Below are 7,072 nucleotides of genomic sequence, written 5' to 3' on the forward strand. Positions count from 1 at the left end.
GAGTAGGAGTATCATCTCCGAACCTCGTTACATCATCGTGTTTGAGGTTTGATCTTCTCCACTTTCGTTTCTACATTGTATTTCCGCTACGCTAACCTAAATTGTAGGAAGAAACGATAATTTGAGGTCGGCTATTCACACCCCCCCCTCTCTAGCCGCATCCGAAGGTCCTAACATCCTTCTCGTCCGCCAGCGTACTCATCCGCAGTCTTCATCTCTCGGTCGTCGACCTTCTCGTTAGCTACGTCTCTTGCTCCCCAAGCAATCTTCCGCTCCGACTTTCGTCCCTCGGAATCACCGCGCGCTTCCTTCTCGTCCGCCGGTGTACTCTTCCGCAGCGCCTCGTCCCTCGGACGCACAATGTGTTGGATCGAGACGCGCTAGAGGGGGGGTGAATAGCGCTCACGGCTATTTCGTTTTTCTGAAAACACTCGAGTAATTAAAACGCAGCGGAAAATAAGAAAGCAAGCACACAGAAACAGGAGGATTTACTTCGTTCGGAGCCTTGATCGACTCCTACTCGAAGGCCCGCGATCCTTGATCGCTTTCCGTGGGCAACAACTATAAGCTCGTAAAAACTATTACAAACTAATTACAATTCAAAGCAGTAAAAGATTATACCGACAACAAAGGACTAAATCTGAAGCTCCGGGTTGTCGGGGTATCGTTGCAGCACTTTAGGATCGTCTTGTAGGCAGCTTGTAGCAAATAGTTCACTTGGAAATCGTTGTATGAAGCTGCTGGTCGAGACCCCTTATAAAGGGGGTTCAATGCGCCTTATACTGTTCACCAAGGCGCCTTGAACGAGCCGAGTCACCCGCGTGGATCAGCACGGACCTGGTCGAACTCTATCTGGTTCAAGGCGCCTTCAGCCTATCCAAGGCGCCTTCAACATCCGGTCCAAGGCGCCTTGAACTCCATTCAAGGCGCCTCCAGTCTGCTGCGCTGGCCTTTTCCTGGCTCGCACCCGAGGCGCCTCCAAGCTCCATGGAGGCGCCTCGGACACTGTATTTTTGCACTTTGGTCCCTGCAAGATATGTTAATCCCAAAAATACCCTGCAGCACAAAGTTAGCACAAAACAATGATATAACTATTGAAATATTTAACAGTCTCTTACTGACTTCGGGTTTCCTGGAAACCCTAGGTCGACCCGACGCCTCCTGTTCCCTCTACGGGAACGCGTCCTCACCTACTCCACTCGGAAATTTACCTGCCAATCGATCCTCGGATCGATTGGACTTTGCTCGGCACTCGATGCTTAGGACTTCTGTGAACATCAGCCGGCGATTCGGACTTTCACAGTTCGCGACACGGGGCTTTCCACCTAGGGTTACCACCCCTAGGACTTTGCCTGAAGCCATCGACCTGCCAAGACTTTCCGCATAGAGTTACCATCCCCTATGACCTAGGGTTACCACCCCCTAGGGTTTTACCTTGCCTAACCGCAGTTAGGACTTTCCTGAAACACTCAGCAAAAGCTGTCAGATAACAAAGCACCTTAACTTTGAATCCTTTGCCATTATCAAAACTTAGGTTCGATCGTTGGATGCTTCCCGCACCAACAATCTCCCCCTTTTTGATTATGGCAGCACGTAATTCAAAGTTAAGAAAAACAACATATGTAATAACTGCATAAAGTTAACCAAGCTTAAGTAAATAAACTTCAAATGCAATAACAGTTAAGCTGGAAACTTTTAACTTTGTAATATTAATCTTCAAATGCAATAACAGTTAAGCTGGTAACTTTTAATTTTTTAATATTAGACTCCCCCTTAATAACAGCCCTCCTTTTATTAAATACTTTGAATTTTCCTTTAACTTTAATTTACCTACTCTCCCCCTTTGCCATATATCAAAAAACAGTTTGAAAGTAGATTTGTATTTTTCTGAAGGAAAATTTTCAAAGAGGGATAACAATAAATTTTCTTCTTAGATTGCCAAATTTGAAAATACTTAGCTATATATTCAGCTTCGTAATGATTTGTATTGAGAAAATATTTTGCCAAATAGCTAAGTTTAGAGTACAATCTAACTAAGTCTAGTTAAAATAGTCTAAGTTTGAAAATAAGAGTATTTGAATTTTCAATAAAAGGATTTGCTTAGAAGTTATAAAATATGAGGTCACTTGAAAACTTTAAAACGTTATAAAAAGTTGACTAGATTTGAAAATATTTGAATACTCAAAGTAATTAAGTTTTGAATACGCATTTTGAAGAAACTTTGATATTAAAGAAAAATATTTAGTTTTAGGACACAAGAAGTAGCAGTAGTTTGTTTTCTAGTCCAAGCATGAGTCAAATTAAATTATTGAGTTTAATTTGATTAAGTATCAGAGCCTTAACATAATCAGGTAAAGTGATTTGATTAGAACCTTAAAGTGCAATCATGCTTAACCAAAAATTGAAACACACTTTTCCCAATTGTCTAACCTTTAGCTACTTGCTGATTGCCTAGAGGGCAGTAGCTTTCACATGGTTAGTCAAATTAAGTCCATTTGGTCCAGTTAGAGTTGACTAGAGCTGGAGAACTTAACTTGATTAATGTTTATTGCATATTTAACGCCCAGACTCATATTAATGCACAGATATAAGCATTCTTGAGTCCAGGCAATACCCTATGCATCTCACGCCTTTCTAGGTTTTTCAAAACACAAGCAAGGTAGACCTAGGTGTTTGTGAGATGCTCTGGCTTAAAGCTAGAGGAACATGATTCCTAGGGGGAAACCTAGGCGTAATCCGAATTTTTGAAAATTCTAAGAAATTGGAATTTTGAAATAAGTATTTTCCTAGAAATTTTAAAAGATTAGTAACCTCTAGATCATTTGAAACTAAGTACACTGTTGACTGGGAGCATGCAAATAAGTAGATATCACATCAAGAAGGTCTAACAAAATAGATACACAGTGAAGTGTTAGTTTCATAGTCAAAAGTCCTTAATACAATGCATAAAATAGTCGAATCAAAGAGTAGGATCATCGACTCGAGGAGTATCAGCTGGCGGAGCATCAACGGGAGGTGGCGCATGGGGCTGCGCAAGTGCTGGCTGACCCAGACGTCGTATCTCGTCTCGGAGGGAGGTAAACCCGGCAGCCATCTCGGATTGAAGGGTGAGAACTATCCGTCGTGTCTGAATGGACTCGACCTCGAGTCTAGCAAGTCTATCCTCGACAGAGAGTGATGCCGAGGTCGAGGGCCCAGCTGATGTGGAAGGTCCGGCAGAGGAGGAAGGATCCGCAAACAAATCCTCGGCTAAGAAGTCGGCCCACTCCTCTCCCTCGCCCGGTATATCCTCGGCCTCTGGAGCGATAGGGGCAGCGGCTGGCTGTGGTCGCCCTGTCCAGGCTAGAACTCCATCAGCAGTGACCTCAGCATGGGCTAGTCTACAACTACGAGACCCTAGCTCATCGTAAATAGTTAGAGGGATGACTGTCCCTCTGGTCACATCTATGCCCTCTATGGTCGAAAAGAGTCGAGTCAAAATATGACAATAGGGCATGTGTACTATGCGGGAAGTGACTGTCCCAGATGCACAAATGATGTTCTGGAACATATGCAAGGCGATATTGATATCTAATCGATGACACAGGGCGTACAAGAAGAATGAATGTGAGGACCGCATCTTCGGGACATCCCGAGATGAGATCGGCAAAATACATGCAGTCAGGACCCTATACATCACATAGTCCTGAATCCGAAGAGAGACTGATCTGAACTCAGTCAGGCCAAGAGGTCTCTCCTCCCCGAAGAAATACATATAGATAGTATCTAACGTAATATGGGAGTAGGGATCGCCAAATGGTAATTCCCTACTAGGATAACATAGGAAAGTGGACTCTGAGGGCCTAAGTCCTAGGGTGGTACGTAATAAAGTGGGGGTAAGCTGAATGTCAGCGCCAGCAACTCTGGTGGAGTACGTACTATCATCAACCCTCTCAAGGTTGTGATAGAACTGTGCACATAACTCCTGATTTACTGCATCAGTGCAGTAAACCAGTGTGTCCAGCTGATAGTGCTCTATCATCTGGACTGATGGCAAGCAAAACTGGGTAAAGAAGGGCCTATTTAGGTATCTAGGCTTGATAGGATCAAAAGTGTAACTAGAAAAGGTATCCCTAAGATGGATAGTAGGGAATCTGAGGTCTGCTGATGGAAGTCTAGCTGTATCGGGATCTATTTGACGTCGTTTCCTATTTTCAGTGATTTATCACAAAAATTGGCAAAAATAAACCCAAAAATTATGTAAAATTTGATTGGGAAGAGTTTAGGGTTTACCTAGGAGGCATTGTAGGGTGTAGAGAGGGGAAGAACCGGTTGAAGGCGCCTTAGTTGGGAAGAAAATGCACGAGTATCGCGTGCTCGGCGTCGGCAGAAAACGAACAGAAAAGAAGGCGCCTTAAAACAAAGTTTAAGGCGCCTTATATACGTTGGAGGCGCCTTATATACGTTGGAGGCGCCTTGGGTTGATCCGAGGCGCCTTAAGACGAAGCGGCGGGAATTTTCCCGCTGCTTGCTAGGGCGCCTCCTTTTGATGGGAGGCGCCTCCGATAAGCTCCACGCGATTTTTTTTTTTTTTAATAATTTTGAAGAGGTTTTAAAAGTAATTTTAAAGTTAATTAATTTTGAAAAAAATTTTAAGGAATTTTCAAATTGAGTTTGAGATAAATAATTTTGAGATTGAGTTTTGAAAAAATAATTTTGAAATTGAGTGTTAAGATAATTTTGAAATTTAAGTTTTTTTAAAATAATTTTGAAATTTAAGTTTTTAAAATAATTTTGAAATTTAAGTTTTTTAAGATAATTTTGAAATTTAAGTTTTTAAGATAATTTTGAAATTTAAGTTTTAAAATAATTTTAAAATTTAAGTTTTTAAAATAAAAAATAATTTTGAAATTTAAGGTTTTTAAAATAATTTTGAAATTTAAGTTTTTTAAAATAATTTTGAAATTTTAAGTTTTTTTTTTTTAAAATAATTTTGAAATTTTAAGTTTTAAAAGATTTTTGAAATGATTAAAAATGATTTTGAAATTAAGTTTTAAAAGATCTTTGAAATGATTTTGAAATTAAGTTTTAAAAGATCTTTGAAATGATTTTGAAATTAGTTTTAAAAGATCTTTGAAATGATTTTAAATAAGTTTTAAAAGATTTTTGAAATGATTTTGAAATTAAGTTTTAAAAGATTTTTGAAATGATTTTGAAATTAGTTTTAAAAGATCTTTGAAATGATTTTAAATAGTTTTGAAATTAAGTTTTAAAAGATTTTTGAAATGATTTTGAAATTAGTTTTAAAAGATCTTTGAAATGATTTTAAATAAGTTTTAAAAGATTTTTGAAATGATTTTGAAATTAAGTTTTAAAAGATTTTGAAATGATTAAAAATGATTTTGAAATTAAGTTTTAAAAGATTTTTGAAATGATTTTGAAATTAGTTTTAAAAGATCTTTGAAATGATTTTGAATTAACTTGATTTAAGTTAATTTTAGTTTTAATTTCTTAGTCATCTCACCCGATCTAAATTTTCAATCAGGTAAACCTATAATTGTTGCGAGATGAATTATAATTCAATTTTAAGGTTTGGGTTAACTTTGTGTTAGATTCAGGTTTAGCTTTGGGTTCAACAAGTAAGCATTCTTTGGATAAACTTCTGGGCTATGGTGAGTCACAAGGAACTCATTAAAGTAACCATGCCTTCGAGGTTTCCCAAATAGTCCTACCCATTAAACTTAATACTAAACCCTGGTCTAACTAGTTAGGATCCATTTAAGGGTAGCTTCGGTCAGTTCCACTTGGCCAAATGCACCAGGTCGAAGCCATATCTTCCTAGACATGCGATGCCCAAGTTTCCCTAACGTACTATCATCCAAAAACTTCACCGGTACTGTGGTTAAAGTTAAACTCAGCCCTTTTTAAACTATCCTTAATTACCCTGCCGGGTAATCTACTCTTGTTTTACCCATTTCGGGTAAATTAGGTTCAGTTACCCTGTCGGGTAGTTCAGTTGGAGGTGCCAGCTAGTTTGGATCCACCATCTATTTTTGAATTTAGAATTTCGAATTTAGAATTGGAATTTCAAATTTAAATTAAATTTGAATTTGAATTTTAAATTTTGAATTTAGAATTTTAATTTTAATTTCAATTTCGAATTTTGAATTTAATTTTAAATTTTGAATTTAGAATTCTAATTTCAATTTCGAATTTTGAATTTAATTTTAATTTTGAATTTTAAATTTTTAGGATTGTTTTTCTTTTTTCTCCCCCTGGATCATGGCCTCGATATGGTCTATCGAGGTAGTATATTTGATCCTTCGGAACCCAGTATTGGCCAAGTCCAACTTGATTGACCAAGTTAGACTTGGAGACCCATGCTTGGACTGATTTAATACTTTGTTTGTTTATTAATGATAAATAAGATCTATATTTACTTTTGTATCCCAGCCCAGTTCTGTTGTAGACGGCTCTTTGTGTCCCAAGAATCAAGTCCAAATTCTTGGAGCCCAAAGTAAACCGTTCTAAGGTATTTTCTAAATCTTTAACCTGATTTGTTAGAGTTGAATTTTCTTCCTCAAGTTTTTGAACTTGAGTTGAAAATTCAGTCTGACTCTGGTCAGGTGAGGGTTTGGTGTCAGCCACTTCTTTAAGGACACTTACTTCCTTTAGAAGTGACTTAACTTTCAGGTTTGACTTAGCTAATTTGCGTAATAAATAGCTGACTAAAATGTTCAACCGGGAGATACTTACAGCGGGGTCTGGTCCTTCGGAAACGGATACGGATCCGTGGCTTTGCTCGGACTCTGCCTCAGACTCGCTCTCGCATCCATATTCAACGACTTGGTCCCGGGCCATTAATGCGAGTAGACTCGTTTGTTCGAGCTCGTCGTCGTCGTCCTCCGATGAAGATTCGTCCCATGTTGCCTTAAGGACCTTTTTCCTTCTTTGCTTTTTGACCTCCTTCAGGTTAGGGCAGTTGGATTTGATGTGCCCTTTTTGGTTACACCCGTAGCATGTAACTTCAAACTTCATCTTTGTATTTCGTGGGCCTTCCTTTGATTTTACTGCCTTCTTTAGATCTCTTTTG

The sequence above is a fragment of the Zingiber officinale genome, chromosome 6A (genome assembly GCF_018446385.1).
Source record: "Zingiber officinale cultivar Zhangliang chromosome 6A, Zo_v1.1, whole genome shotgun sequence".
Lineage (NCBI taxonomy): Eukaryota > Viridiplantae > Streptophyta > Magnoliopsida > Zingiberales > Zingiberaceae > Zingiber > Zingiber officinale.